Raw genomic sequence first — 16,863 nt, forward strand, 5'->3', positions numbered from 1 at the left:
ACACTCCACTGTAGAAAATAGTCTATCCTGGAAATAATTTAACGGGTACATTATTTGAGGAATAAAAAATCTGGGACACATTATTCCAGCAATTTGGCCCAAACACAAGTGACTATATAGCAAATGAAAACAGCTCAATAAACTTACAATTTCGTATTTATAAATTCTGTGAATTTAGAATTTATTTTCCTCTTAGAAATATTCTTTTATTAAGCTAAGATGATTACAAAGTAGTATATATTCTAAATACTCTCAACCATTTGACAATGAATGCTCAATCACCATGTTGCAGTCGCTGGTGCTCTAACTCGTGACCACTAGAAACAAGAACGATTTCTTTAACCATTTAGATAAGTTGGTTCGTGCAATATTTTTAATATTGTAAATAAAATATATACTAATCTAAAATTATCAAATCCCAGATTAAGAATATTGAAAGCATATATATATATATATATATATATATTTAACAAATGAATCTACAAATATCCCTCTACAATATATATATATATATATATATCACAAGATATTATATTAAGAGTACAAACTTTTAAAATTGTAAGAAACAATGAATTTATAAAATTTTAATGAATGAAAACAAACTATCAATAAAAATATATATGATAATTTAAAATTTTCATAAGATGATTCGGACATTCATATATATATATATATAAGCCATAGGCCCATAGCTAAAACATTGTTAAGTCGTTGGAGCTCTTATGCAGGAAAGAATGGTGAAAAAGTTTCGGCTGCTCCAATTCGGTTTAACCGACGACAACGACATCGTCTTCTTCCCAGAATTCTGGTGATTCCTAAGAACGCAAAAATCGCCATGGACATATATATTTGGATTCTGAGGATTCCGTGAAACAACCAAAGATGTTGTGCAGCAAAGCCATGAGAGCTCAAAGTTTAAGCTATAAGGAAGAAGATATTATTATCCCTATTTTTAATTTAGAGAAAATCGCCTCAGTGACCAAAAATGCCTTATAATATACGATTTTAACCAACTTTTTCCAGATTTGCCAAAATGACCAACAAAATCGCAATGCGATCGCTAATTCGCAACTCGATCTCCATTATCGCAAATTCGCATTGCATTTCGCGTTGCGATAGTCTACAGTGTCGTTGCGATTTTCCCAATTCGCAATGCGAATAAGTAAATCGCAACACGAATTGGGAAAATCGCAATGCGATACTGACTATCACAACGCGATAATACAAAATCGCAATGCGATACTGACTTGCGCAACGCGATACTGACTTTCGCAACGCGATTCTGACTTTCGCAATGAGATAATACAGAATCGCAATGCAATTTTCAAAGTTCGCAATAGGTTTTAGTTTCGCAACACAAATTTTTTGGGTATATATCTACGCGCAGCAGCAACAACTCATAACCTAAATCCCTAAATCGCAACTCATTCCATCTCCATCTATCACTCTCTCCGGCGACATCCGTTCCTATATCCGTTCCTACATCCTTCCCCATCCGGCAACAGGTCTTAGTTTCGCAGCTCGTTTGTTTAGTAAATTAATTTACAACCATGAAATCATCTAATGTTGATCATGTTTGGATATATTTGTGTTTTGGAGGGTCATGGGAGAATGTTCATGGTGTTTTACAATATATGCCTTTACCCATGAATCTTCAACTAAAACTGTCATTAAAAAAGTTAACTTATGAAACTCTAATGTTACGTGTTTCAAAGAAATTGAATTTAGAGCCCCTAAGTGGATTTAGGCTATCTTATCAGAGAAATGGTAAAGTTTATTTGTTAACCGACATTGAAGATGTTGAACGATTCATTGCTTACATTAGTGTTTCAAGTGATGATGTTACACATTGTATGTTGTTGAACCTAGAAGTAGTATTGTTGGGTCAGTAGCGGGTAGTAATCAACTAAGTTTTTCTCAAAACCCACAACCTTTCTCTAATCCAAATCCCAATCAACTTTCAGCACCAAATTCCGGTTTTCGTATTGACCAATTAGACGATGATGAGCCAACAGAAAAAATTGTGAGTACTAGTCAGTATTCGAAATTTGATCTTGGTCAATACCCGACTTTGATATTGGTCAATACTCGGATTTTGATGATGTTTCAGAAGAAGAAACAGACCCTGCATGTAATGATTTTGATATTGGTCAATACCCAAATTTTGATGATGAAACAGCCCTTGCCGAGGAAGATGTTGTTGATGATAATAAGGAGGAAGTTACGACTGTGAATGAACATGTTGAACATCCATTCTGTAATTCATATAATCCTGAAGAAGAAAAAGTCCCCGAAGAAAAGAAAATGCCACGGGAGTATAACTGGAATATGCCAGAATTACTTGAGATACCGGAAGAAGAGTTGGTAAAGAAAGCAGTTGATTGTTACACAAAAGTTATTCGTATCAAGAAAGATGATTGTTTTGATACAAAGGAAGACTTGAAGATAGCTTTGTATACGAAATGTGTGGAAGATGGCTATCAACTAAAAGTTAACAAATCAAGCAAAGATCGTTTCGAAACAAGGTGTATGATTGACAAAAATTGTACGTGGCGTATGATTGCAAAGAGGATAAAAGATTGAAATGTTTCAAGTTAGGACTTTATTGATAAACATACATGTTCAAGAACCCAAGTTTTTCCTCACCATAGACAGGCAAACAAAAAGGTGTTGGGTGGTTTTTTGGCTGAGTTAATGTTTTTGAATGGCAGGGTATATCGGGGACATGAAATTATGACTGACATGAATGCTCGGTTCAAGATTAGTATATCATATTCTAAAGCTTGGAGAGCCAAATGTTATGCCTTGGAATTGTTGAGGGGGTCGCCAGAAGCATCGTTTGCCCAACTGTCGACTTATTGTCACAATTTAAAGCTGAAAATCATGGGTCGGTAACTCATATCAAAACAGATAGAGATGGACGATTTGAGTTGCTGTTTATCGCCATTGGTGCTGCGGTTAGTAAATCAATATAATTCTGTTGACTCTTTTTTGTTAGTTACATGCATTTCACATTTAAATGATTATATTTCTTGTGTATATTATTTTGTAGATTCGTTCGTTTATTACTTGCATGCGCCCAGTTATTATAGTTGACGGAGCACATTTGAAAGATCAATACCTTGGAGTAAACTTATTAGCAGTAGCCATGGATACTAACAATGGGATATTGTCAATAGTTTACGGGGTTGGCAAATCTGAAACCTCTAATTCATGGACATGGTTTTTGGGGCATCTTAGGGATTGCATAGGTCCTATTAGCAATCTGACAATCTTATCCGATAGGGCAAACTCAATTGACAACGCTGTTAGAAGGTGTTTCCCAGATGCTTTTCATGGACTTTGTGGTGTTCATTTGTATAGAAATCTAAAATCAAGGTCTGCTGGTATAAAAAAGCACAAATGGACATACTGGAAGGCTGTAAAAGCTTATCGGGAAGTGGATTTCAATAAGCATATAAACTGTTTAAGACGTGTTTTACCTCAGTGTGCTCAAACACTAAAAGATGTTGGGTTTGAAATATGGTCAAGAGTACATCAACTTGGAGCAAGATATGGTTTCATGACGTCTAATAGTGCAGAATCAATCAACGCTCTAAGTCGTCATTCCCGGAAATTACCCATTACTATGTTAATGGAGTTTTTCGAGCCTCTATTCAACAGTGGTACTACAAGAAAAGAAACCATGCAGGTATTATTTCTTTGAATTCGTAACTTATCATATATTTTACTAAGTATTATTTATTTAAATTTACAGGAAATTGGAACATCGTGTTACACCATGGACTGAAAAAAAAGAACGAAACGTGTTGTGAAGTCAACGTCATGGAGAGTTGAACCATGTTCAAACACTTTGTTGAAGTATGGATAATAACTTAAATGGGCTTGTCGATCTAAATGCAAGGACGTGTAGTTGTATGAAATGGCAAACATCTGGTTATCCGTGTGGCCATGTTATAAAAGTTGCTCTTCATCTAAACCAAGATTCAAGCACATACGATATGGATTGCTACACTACAGAAGTATATCGACAGACTTATGCCGAGATTGTCTACCCTATTCCACATCTTGAGTGGGACATACCAGATGACTTACAAACAGTTTTACCACCAGCCATGGACAGAAGGCTACCTGGCCGATCAAAAGTCACGATTGTATACGTCTAAGGGTGAAGAGAATAGAGATCGACATGTAGTCGGTGCAAGGAAAGTGGTCATACAAGGTTGACATGTGGTTCACTAGTGCCATCACAATCATCTTTCCTCTACCAAAATATGGATCCTCAACAAATCCAAAGCTCATATGGTGTCAAGCAAAAGGCAATCAAAATCGTAATCATCTTCAAAATCCCAATCACAACCGGCTTCACCTTTTGGGACCGTTAACTTAGGTGATTTTTAAATGCAAACGTTGTATTATGTGTATTTTATGTGTGCACTTTTAACATTTTCAGTTAGGCATGTATTAGTAACTTGAGTTTGAACATTGCTATGATTTGTTCAGTTGTTATCACTTATTAGACATTCATTTGACTATCGCAACGCGAAAAACAACAAAATGGCTATCGCAACGAGAAATCGCGCATTGCGATCTCTCTCATTTCGCTGCGATTTCAGCATTGCGATTCTGTTGCGATAGTCATTTTTGCGATAGTCTTTTGCCTTCAACATAATGCAGATTGAAAATCAACAAATCAACTATTACATTTCAATCAATTAAACAAGCAAATAAGAATTATGTACACATCAATTAAACAATCAACATTTACAAATCATCTTTTACAAATTAATTAAACAATCAAAAATAATAATAATTCTTATTTCTTCATCAATTATTGAATCAATGAATCAACTTTTGCACCCATCCATTTCACGCAGCTCACTTAAGGATTAACCTACAGAAACCAAACATTTGATCAAACAAGACTTCCTAACAATCTAAAACCTACAAACAAATTATTGAATTCTAGGTACTTAACCAACATTTTCAAACCAAAAGGAGGATATATGTTAACAAAATTTGCATTTGACTTACCAATTAACAATGAACACTTTCATAACGCGGATGCAGGTAGGCGTCTCGAATATATTGCTCTAGCCATATAATGCGAAACCACAATCCTACTAGCTCTATCTCTATCGGTGGGAGGTAGAAACTCTGTGCTTCCCGTCGTCAAACGCGCCAAACACATGCATACGAGAGGACCACAATCCCCTCTGCTCCCGGCAATTGTTGTGGCGCGGTCTCTTCTCTGACAACTGTGACATTGAACTTCTTTGGCTTCTTGTGTCCAGAATGAGTCCAATAATTAATCCATCCAAGAATTTAGCCAAATGAGAGCTCCATCCCTTGATAATATCTCTCAATCAGACAGTGATATGTAATTTATCATACTGTCATATACTATTATCTTCAGGGATGGGAGCTGAAGTTGGACGAGAAGCCAATGACGACGTTCCAAAACAAGGATAAATACCTGCAATCATAAGTAATAATTCATTTATTTGCGCACTTATTTATGAACACCTTTAAAAAATTTAAAAATAAACACTAACCTTATCGACCTCCCACCATGCAGGATAAAGTTTAGCTTGTCCATTGCCCAACGAAAATGATTCATCTCGTTGATTCTTCAAGTGAACTGCGTGAAAAGCCGCCGGCATTACTGTATATCGTGAATTTTTTTTATTTTTCCTAAGCTTCCTTATTATTAGAAGAAGTGACACCCACGCATCGATATGTTGTTTTACAAAAAAAGACATATATTAGTGAATTACATTAATTTTTAAAAAAAATAATCAAAATCATATATAAGACAAATATAAGACTTACCTCCTCATCAAAATAGCCACTGTCTTCAACCCCTAATAGCACACCCCACCAAGACCGATCAAGCAACAAATACATTTCATCGTTGAGTTTGCTTATGTCAGTGTAACACCCTGGCTCCGCTCATGTAGATAAAAATCACTGCGGTCTTAGCCCAAAGGGTATTATCTACAATTGTTTCTGGTAGTTATCTCCTCTCCACTTCAGATACCGGAAGGGTACTAGCCGGTAACTCATACGAGAGCCAACTCTCATCCATCATGTCCGGCAACGGTGGGGGTTTATTAATATTCGATATATACCCATGTGAACCGGGCTCTGAATGGTGGGAGGGCCTCTTCGATGACAGTGGCCTCTTGAATGGTGGGGGACTCTTGAGGGAGGATAGGGGCCTCTTAAACGATTGGAGGGGACTCTTGAGGGATAATAGATGAGTCGGGCTTCTTCTTGCGGAGTCTTCGCACCATTGGGGTGAACGGAGACGTAATAGCACGTGCACGCCGTCTGTCTCTGTGAAGGCAAGGAAAACCCGACGTAAAGCATCCACCTATCGGACCGCTAAAAAATTAATACATAAATCAGTAAATAAACAGACATGATATTAAACAAGACAATATGTTTCAAACTAGCATTGTATTCACCCAAGTCATTATTCTATCATAGTTCACAAAATGCTCAGATAACATTCCAGAAGTAAGCACTTATATAACATTTAAAGGACAACATATATAAACATTCCAGAAGAAGATAGTTTACTTTCGCACACGAAACTTAAAATCGCAATGCGAAAATGACTATCGCAACGCGGAAATGGCTATCGCAATGCGAAATGAAAATGCGCAACGACAAATTGCAAATGCGAAATAAAATGCAACGAAAAAATCGCAACGCGAAACACAAATGCATTGCGATTTTCATTTCGCGTTGCGATTTTGTCGTTGTGTTTTTCATTTCGCATGCGATTTTGTCGTTGCGATTTTCATTCGCATTGCGATAGCCATTTCCTGCGTTCGATAGTCATTTTCGTGTTGCGAAAGTATATTCTTCTTCGCAAATTGAAAATGAATGGATTGCATTACTTCAACCAAAAGACAAAAAACAAAACCAAAAACAATACTAACAAACTTTAGCAGTATTGGCGAACCGGATGAATTTATTAAGCAATCTAAGTGAAATGGGAATCTAAGTGAAATTACGAGTAAATTTCATCAAGTTAAATATGAAAATCTTAACTTACCTCGTGCGTAGAGTATAAACCTCATTCGGCACGAGGCTACCATCTCAGTAGAGCGGCTACCTCAGCGTAAAGAGACACCTCAACACGCCATGCACCATCGTCTTTGCGTTAAAGTACCGACCTCCTCACGCAAGGCTTGACCTCATCACGTAACTCCCTAACTCTCCCATGGAGGTGGAGAAAGGGAGATAAACGTGTGGCATCTTTCCGGTCGCCTATCTTGCGGTGATGGTGGAGAAGAGGCTCGATGATGTGACAGAATAGGTGATGGCTGTCGTTGTGGAGGTGTATAGTGGGTCATCAGGTGAGGCTCCGGGTGAGGTGATAGCTCTGGGTGAGGTGATGGCTCCGAAGTGGAGGCTGCTCAGAAGAGGCTCGATGATGTGACAGAATAGGTGATGCTGTCGTTGTGGAGGTGTATAGTCGGTCAATCAGGTGATGGCTCCGGGTGAGGTGATAGCTCTGGGTGAGGTGAGGCTCCCGAAGTGGAGGCTGCTCATCATCCGTTCCATCAAAAAACGCTTACTAACTTGCCACCAATCAGTGCAAAGCTCAGCTTCCGTGGGTGTCAGCCCTGTAGAGAGTGTGGCCTCCTAACAATATAAAGCTCAAACAAAGTTAAACGTTACTAGTAAATAACTTGTTTATAACATATGGTAGTATTTATTTAACTTACATTATTATTATCGTAACCGTAGTAAATCTCCCATTGCAAGGTCCGTTCCTCTTCTAGGAAATAGCCCTGGGAATATCATTTGAAGTTTTTATTGCATATGTCTTCATGGCAGGAAAGGCCTCAAATATCCAAATATAAACAATATAATAACAAACATTAGTAATGTTAAATAATTACTTATAATTTTGGAAACATATAAAAAATTCTTACCTTAAAGGCCCAAATAAATCCTGTCAAGTGTATTTGGAACCATCGCCATGCAAACTTTTTTTCGATCATCCAAGGCAGACGATAACTTATTCCATGTACTTTCCATAAATACGAGCCCCACGGAAACAGGTTTCCACGCATTTAGGTCTTCTACCAATTTGATTAGATCATTCGGAATAGGTTGTCTGGCCTCTCTGCCTAAAAACCTGCATACAAAAGTATTAGAAGGCATACTCGGACAAAATCGACGTCATCCATCTGAGTAAAACCATCTTCTTATTCAATAATCTCGTCAGGTCTTCCACGTGTAGATTCTGCCTCTCCAACTCAGGAAAAACCCGGGATAGCCATGATGGGCGGGTAATGTGTATAGTGTACCGACCTACATCATCGTGTCCGAAGCGTAGACCGGTGATTAAGCAAAACTCCTCCCGCCCAAACACGTATACGCCGGTGGAAAATCAAACCATATCTCTTCATCACGACGTTGTAGTCTCTGGTAGATCGCTAGTCATGGTTTAAAGAAACGGTGTCAACATCGCATCTACCGGGATGTTGTACTTTCAGCCATGGCCCGAAGCAAGTATCCTCAACATTTTTCTTTGTGCAGGTGAAAGCTTCGACGCAATTGTTTTGGCCAGGTTGACTTTATTTCTTAAGGTCAATTGAGCCCAATAAAAGTTCTACAAAAACAATAAACATACTAAGTTAGATATACCAAAAACTACACTGTGAAGATATACCAAAAACAATAATAAACATAAAGAGTATAGTTTTATTCTTCAAACTTAAATTTGCAACACTGTGAATTTCATATTTGTCTTTGTTTTTTGGTTGAAGTAATGCAATTCTTCAAGTTTCAATTTGCAGAAGAAGAATAGTTTCTGAAAATGAAAATCGCAATACGAAAATGACTATCGCAACGCGAATTTGACTATCGCAACGAGAGAATCGCAACACGAAACTAAAATCGCGTTGCGATTTTGTCGTTGCGATTTTCATTTCGTGTTGCGATTCTCGGTTGATTTAATAAGCAATCTAATGAAATGGTTAATCTATTATTGAAATTACCAGTAAACTTATCATCAATTTCAATATGAAAAACCTAATAATAATGCAAAAATTTCAAAAAGAAAATAATTAAAAAAACTAACCCTCGTTGGTTGATTTGATTGATTTTTCCATTTCTGATTGTGAGGGTGCTCTGAGAGATGGAGATAGACGGATTTCACCGGAGATGGGGACGGATTTCGTTGGAGATGGGTGAGAGATGAGAGATGAGATAGGACTGAGTTGTGATTTTTAGGTTTTAGTTATGGTTACGATTACGGGATATACTGTGGACGGTTCAGTGTTCCAATATTAATATTCGTGTTTGGAATTTAAAATAAAATACATGGCCAGGATGCTAATGGCGCTTTGAAAATCGCATTGCGATTATGTATTATCGCGTTGCAAAAGTCAGAATCGCGTTGCGAAAGTCAGTATCGCGTTGCGAAAGTCAGTATCTCGTTGCGATTTTGTATTATCGCATTGCGATAGTCAGTATCGCATTACGATTTTTCCAATTCGCGTTGCGATTTACTTATGCGCATTGCGAATTGGGAAAATCGCAACGACACTGTAACTATCGCAACGCGATTTCAACTATGCAACGCGAATGCAACACGAATTTGCGATAATGGAGATCGCGTTGCGAATTAGCGATTGCATTGCGATTTTGTTGGTCATTTTGGCAAATTCGGAAAAAATTGGTTAAAATCGTATATTATATTTTTTGTCACTGAGGTTATTTTCTCTTTAATTATCTACAATTTATAAAGGGTCCACGGATGGCATATGACCTTTTGCTTTAGGCCAATGGGTCAAAGTTGGTGGACACAAATTGTTATTTTAATTTTAGCTTCACATTCTTTGATCTTAAAAGACTCAGTATCATTTTCATTATGCATTACATTTTTCATACCATGTTGTTGATTCATAATTGATGTTCATATAGAAGGCTAGAAATATAGAACGACAGTCCTATATGAAGTAGAAATAATGCAGATGTATCTGTAATATGTTTAAAACTTCGTTTTAGTATAAAAGTTGTTCTAAGGAATCAGTTCAGTATCAACACCTTTTTGCATGCATGCATTTGCATTGCACAATTCGCATTCTTATTTTGCATTTATGCATTTTTTACATTTTCATTTTACATTCACATCTTTGCATTTGCATTCGCATCTTTACGTTTGTATTTACATTTCATTTTTACATTTGCATCTTTGCATAGATATTTATAGTTTCAATCTTACATCATGCATTTGCATTTGTTTCAAACTATTTTACATGCATTAATCATGAAAATATGGGAATAATTCGTGGAGAATTCCATGACAGAAATTTGAAATCAAATTGGAGCTAACTTGGTCTCCTAAAGAATGATAATAGCCATGAGAGATTTTATCAAGGATTGGTAGAATTGAGAAATTGCAAGAGCAACTTATCAAGACTCAACAAGAGATGATTGATCAAGTAAAGTTCCAGGTGATTCAAATGAACAAATGGATCAAGCGAAAAAATTCCAAGATGATTCAAAAGAGCAAATGATAAAACTAATGGATATGGTGAATATTGTGATCCATGGAGAGAAACCCTTAGAGGATCCCGTTGTAACAGATTTGAATGGATTTATGAATGTTAGTGGTATAGCCAATGCAATGGAAACAAATGACCAAGAACTTGTCAAGAAATGTGGCAATCCAATAAGTCTCCAAAAATCGGGTATAATCCCAGAAAAGGCGACAAAGATCAGTTGAAGGGAAGTATATAAGAGGTTAAAAGGCCATTGAAGAAAGCTAGGAAAAGCAAAAAGAAAATAATACCTCTCATTCCAATTCCAATCTCATATTCAAATTTATTACCATTTCTTTTTGAAAATGACCTCATAACACCAATTCCTCCAAGGCCTAATACTTATTTGCGTCCAGATTGGCAGGGTGTCAAGAATTCATGCAATTATCATTCTGGAGAGTTTAGCCACTCTACGGAGAATTGTAGGGTTATGAATTTAAAGGTCCAAAACCTCATCGCAGAAGGGTTGCTATGTTTTGAAGATGGGAAACCTAAGCTCCTCAAAAATTCAAAACTGGTTAAGAAAGAGAAATTTTTGAATTACTGTCTGTCTCATGATGTTCAAGAGTCAAACATTCCAAGCAAACATTTTGGTCATCATTCACATGGTTTTCAAGAAATCAAAGTAAACAATTGTAAAGATATAGTGATGTCAAGGGAGAATCTACCCCGTTTTCCTTCAGTTTCATGCAACAAGTTATATTACAAGTTGCTCTAAGCTCATATTATTGCTCCATGTCGAGCTAAGCCTTTGTTACTTCCATACCCGAGTTGGTATAATAAGAAACTCTCTTGTGATTATCATGCTGGAGCCCGAGGGCACTCCATTGAGAATTATGATAACTTCAAACGACGGGTTCAAGACCTTTTGGTTCAGGGAATCATAGAAGTGGATGTTAATGATCAGTCTGTTTTGGTTAAACAATTGGGAATTAAACCCCAAAATAGAGTTAGTAGTATCAAAACAAGTGAAGTACATGCCGTAGAGGACGAGGAAAACGAAGTACTTAAGCCAAGGATAAAACATTCAACTCTCAATGCCTCTCTGATTATAAATGATAAAGAAGTAAAAGGAGAAGTAATCCGAGACTGGCCCATAGGTTTAAAAGGGAATGGGGCAGATGTAACCCAGAAGACACCTCAGACACCTATATCAGATTTTCTGAAAACAAGTGAGTAGGGGGAAATTTAAGGAATCTGTGAATACTACCCCAATCATAGCTGCAATGAGCATGCAAAACCAAGACAAAACTATCATCACCAAAGAAATTTTTTCTGGATCTAAAATTGAGCCCAAATTCCAGTCAGGGAAGAAAGAGATGATGATGAGATTCTACCAAGAAACTGCTCAGGAAGAAGAAGAGATTTGTGTATCTAAAGGTTTATCCAAAGAAGTTGACACAAAATATCAAGAATTGGGGCAAATGAGGACAAAAATTTGGGCCGATTACACACCCAATATTACTGGAATGATGGTAGGCTAAATAAATAAGTGGAAGTTGTTATATACCACTATAGTACCTTTCTATTTTCAACATCTTGTTTGAACTTGTTTTTATTCCTTTCTCCGCCTTTTGTGCAATAAATAATTTATGTTACTTGTAAGCTTATGAGCATTGAGTCAATTTTGCAATCTTACAGTTCTTTGAATATCAACCGGATTAAAAAACTCTTTAAATGATTAGAGTAAAAACTTTGACAAAATATCAGGATTAAAAACAAGGACCCTTGACCTTACCTAAGATGAATATACCCAAACACTATCCTATTACAAATATGAGATAGTCTTCTCCTATTGAAAGGAATTACAAAAAGGCTTGGTATTTATATAGATCATACAACACGGGCATCATTGGTGTATTGCAAAACCGACTAGAGGATTTTTTCTATTAATGACGTTTGATGATGACATGTTGTTTTTACAAATAGGTAAATCTAGTTAAGTCAGTTGCTTGGGAATTAAACTTTAACGAAGAGATTTTTTCTGATTTCCACCAAAACACCTAGACTATAACAGGTTCTTCTTAACAAACTTAAGAAATTGGAGCCATATACTCATGTTATATTATTATATACAATAAAGCTTGAGTTATCCCCCTAAACCAATTGGTTAATAGCCCCGACTTAATGGATAATATTCAGCTAGTCTGTTATGCTCGAGCTGTCCCTCTAAAACAATTGGTTAATCACCCCGACTTTATGGATAATATTCAGCTAACCTATTATACTATTATATGCAATAAAACTATCCCTCTAGAGCAATTGGTTAATCGCCCCGGGCTTTATGGATAAGTTTCAACTAGCCTGATAAAGGTGATTATATTATTATATACAATAAAGCTGAATTCAGCTAGCCAAAATGGCAAACGTTACTAAATAAAGATGGACTAAGGGGATTAAGGAACACCTGTTATAGTCAACCTCACACGAGCACTCAGAAATTTCATTTTTAGACCGATATTGTCGCACTACTTTGGTTAGATGAGTCTAAATGGAAGATTTCAGAGAATTGAAATAGAAGTATTCTAGTAATTGGTTATACAAGTTGTGCCATTTTGTACGCATCCGGTTAAAATACCAAGTTCTTAAAATGATGAATGTGACAAAGTTCACAAAGAGCAAGAGATGAGTGACATCTTAAATATATGTAACCATAGAAAATAGGAAAGCCATCCTGAAACCAAACTAAATCTTGATACTTGTCAAAGAGCTATAATTCTCAAACATTAAATAATTATTGATCCTTTTGATATTCTTTGAACTCATGCTTATGATTTGATTCTATTGTGAACATGTAAGAAACAATACTTTACAAAATTCTTTCATTCTTTGATAAAGAAAGGAGAAAAAAACATTTTCAAACAGGACAGTATCAAATGAGGAAGATTCTTGAAGCAAATTATTTCCTATTCTACCTTTATTGTAGAAAAAGAATTAGCCAGGCCAGAATGATGAAACATTCTTGAAAGCAAGTGGTCCAAGAAGCCAGAAAGTCTGGAGAATTGAACTTGTAACGATCTCCTGTGACATTATTAGCAACACATCAAGAAAGATTATCCTATTTAAAATGGATACTTATATCATACTGATGGCGATAAGCATCACCAGACAAATTACTTCCCCCATCCACCAATCCATGTCCTCTAGCAAATCCTCTGATCACAAAGCCATAAGTCTCATTAGGTGTATTATGGGAATGAACAAGTCCATCACATGCACTCTGGTTATGCTGTGATACTGGGTCAAGTCTTGATACATCATTACTGCTTTTTCCATGCCGATCATTTTCTTTGCCAGGATCATATCCATTATGTCATTCACAAGATTGTTAAACTTGAATTTGAAAACTTATAGGGACAGAATAAGACATTGGAACAGATTCTACACTCGTAAGCCTTTCATATGGGGTAACATTGGTTACAGGATTCCAAAAGTAGAGATAACCAGTTTTACTATTTACTAAACCTTTTCATGGTTCGAAAAGAGTGGGATATATTTTGGAGCAACAGAAGAGACAATCGTTGCAAGAAAAGACACCAACAAAAATCTTATAGTTTATCCTGATGATGTTTATTTATTCCAGTAAGATTGTTATACGGGATGCCACCGACAACAAGGTCGAATCCACCAAATCTACGCATCAATTACCCTAACCGATCACCATTCAGTTCTTGCACATCTGCTTTAAATGGTATGCTGAGCCGGTAAAGGACAATCTCTACACCACTGATCCTAGAGAAAAGAGACAGGACATTGATGTACCTGGGGAACATGTCTCTTAAGACCGAAAGATGATAAGCCACTGTGTCGGCCTAGAATGGATTACCAAGCGATTTATACCGCTCTGTCCGACTAGACCCCTCCATATCCAGAAGGAGATGATCACCTCATTCAGAAGAGGCACATATCTCATACATTTTTGTTAGAAGAATTAATCACATCTTAAGTTTGTGGTGACAACATGAAGAGAATCCCTCAAGTTACTTGACAACACTGCTATCTAGTAACACTAGAATGAGAGCATTCAAGATTAAGAGATTCGACACCAAGAAAGCCACGAATACCCACAATGGGGCATTATTAAAATTGGATATTTTGAGGATCACGAGATTCAAATCAAATAAACATTGAGAGTGAACCTTACAACTTAGAATGTTGAGACATCTCAAAGGCTCATTTCAACCAGAAATAATGAAGGGCATTTTGAAGGTCCATATTATCAATGATTGGGACATCTTGAAGATTCATATCATCATGTTGGGACATTTTGAAGGTCCATTTTGACCATAAATGAAAATTTGGTACATTTTGAATGCACATTTCAGACAGAAATGATCTATGAGGGGCATTTTTGAAGGCTCATATCAATATGAAGTAAATGATGGGGCATGCTAAAAGCCTATTTCAATCAGAAATAGGAATGTTGACCTATTTTGATTGTTCGTATCAGCAAATGTTGGGGCATACTGAAAGCCCATATCATCTTGTGTCAAGATCATTGAATTGAGCAAATATTTCCAATGAGATAAAATTTGTATGAAGAATGAAAATGGTGGAACAATGACAATAGAGCTGACTATACATAATTGTTTTGTTCATCAAGCAGTTATTCTGGTGATTTGATACTGGAAGTTAAAGCATTCCACTTGTAGTCTCACTGAGCTTTGTTCTTAAATAACGTCATACAAAAGCTCCAAACGCTATGCAAAGAGCTTCACTGACAAAAATATTTTGGGCAAAAGTCACAGGAAAGAATAAATGTGTTGTCAAATGTTACGAAATAGTGATTATGGTGCTAAACCAATGTTGCGATCATATGTTGTTTCCATTTGTTGATCCGAGATGAAGGTCGTCTGCTACAACTCCAAGGGATAAAAATGAGAAATTATGAAGATTGCTTTCCACAGAAAAAAAAGGCATTGAAATTTTCAAGAAATTAGTGGAACCAACTAAGATTGAACGATGGGTTGTTGGATAAATGTCTCAACATGATATGGTCTGAATGGCTTGTATGAGATCCGATTAGATGTGGATATATAAAAGGAATTAGGATAAATCCTCATTGTGATGTATTTCAAGAGTCAAATCAGAATAGACACTGCTCTCCTAATTAATCTCTGTGGAGTTTGGAATATCTACATTCTTCAAAGATGATAGATTCTCTTCTCAAAGATGAAAGCTTTATTGGATTTCACACAAGTTCAAGGACAAAATGGGGACACTGAGGTCATAATTCTGACTGCAGCAAGAGATCCGTAAATGAAACATTCTTCTGAGACTTTAATGCAAATTGAGACAAAGAAGACACAAAGATACAAGTTGATCAGATGGTTCTTCAGAAATGCAAGCTTGATAGCATAAGTTGTTACATTGATATTTGGAGGAAACCCTGGAAAGGAATTATTAAGTGGAAGAAGATTGAATTCGTCACTCTGAAGTCAAACGAAGATTGAATCAACATTTTGCATTCATAAGAACATTATTTGCATAAAAGATCATGCATTACATTTGATTGCATTTGCATAAATACATTTTTCACATGAAGATGCAGGGACAAAGTACCTTACAAATGGAAGGTAGAATTCAAATCCCACATACAGGAACAAGCAAAGCATGAGACACCACCCAAGAGATAAAATAAGACTTTTAGAGTCAATTTCAACTTCACAGCGAAGGATGTTGGGCTCAACAAACAACTTTTCAGTTTCATTCAGAGTCAAATTTAACTTCACAATGAAAGATATTGAACTCAAATCAATACAACCAAAGATTGGATTTTAACTTCACAACGAAGGATATCCAATTCAAAGCTCAACTTCACAGCGAATGGGCTTTCCAGTTTCATCTAGAGCTAATTTCAACTTCACGGCAAAGGATATTGGACTCGAAACAACAATAATGCAACCCTTGGATTTCAACTTCACGGCGAATGATATCCAATTCTAGGCTAAACTTCACGACGAAGGGGTCATTCACGATATCAACTTCACGACGAAGGATATTGTGTCCACCAACAGCAATGCATCCACGATTTTAACTTCACGACGAAGGATAGCGTGTTCATCAACATCAACCTTAGATAGCCATACGTCCTCATAACGAAGGAACCGTGTTATCTCAAATATCTTTAAAGATGGCCAGATGTCCTCATCACGAAGGAACAATGTCATCTACCAATCAGAACTCTTCATCAAGAAGGAGTCACATCATCCTTAGACAACCAGATGTCCTCATCACGAAGGAACCGTGTTATCCTAAATGTCTTAAAGATGGCAAAATGTCCTCATCACGA

At 36.5% G+C, this 16,863-nt stretch overlaps 1 protein-coding gene across 2 annotated transcripts in view; it reads right to left on the bottom strand.

Moving 5' to 3' along the window:
• LOC120126344 (uncharacterized protein ZK546.14-like) overlaps window positions 1-16,863 on the bottom strand; it is a 29,060-nt gene that overhangs the window by 5,144 nt on the left and 7,053 nt on the right. For both annotated transcript variants that reach the window (XM_039144562.1, XM_039144560.1), the window contains exon 4: window positions 14,324-14,333. The gene's annotated coding sequence lies outside the window, so the exon portion shown is untranslated. The remainder of the gene's footprint in view (window positions 1-14,323; window positions 14,334-16,863) is intronic.

This window comes from Hibiscus syriacus, unplaced genomic scaffold (genome assembly GCF_006381635.1).
Source record: "Hibiscus syriacus cultivar Baekdansim isolate YM2019G1 unplaced genomic scaffold, ASM638163v2 tig00110458_pilon, whole genome shotgun sequence".
Taxonomy (NCBI): Eukaryota; Viridiplantae; Streptophyta; class Magnoliopsida; order Malvales; family Malvaceae; genus Hibiscus; species Hibiscus syriacus.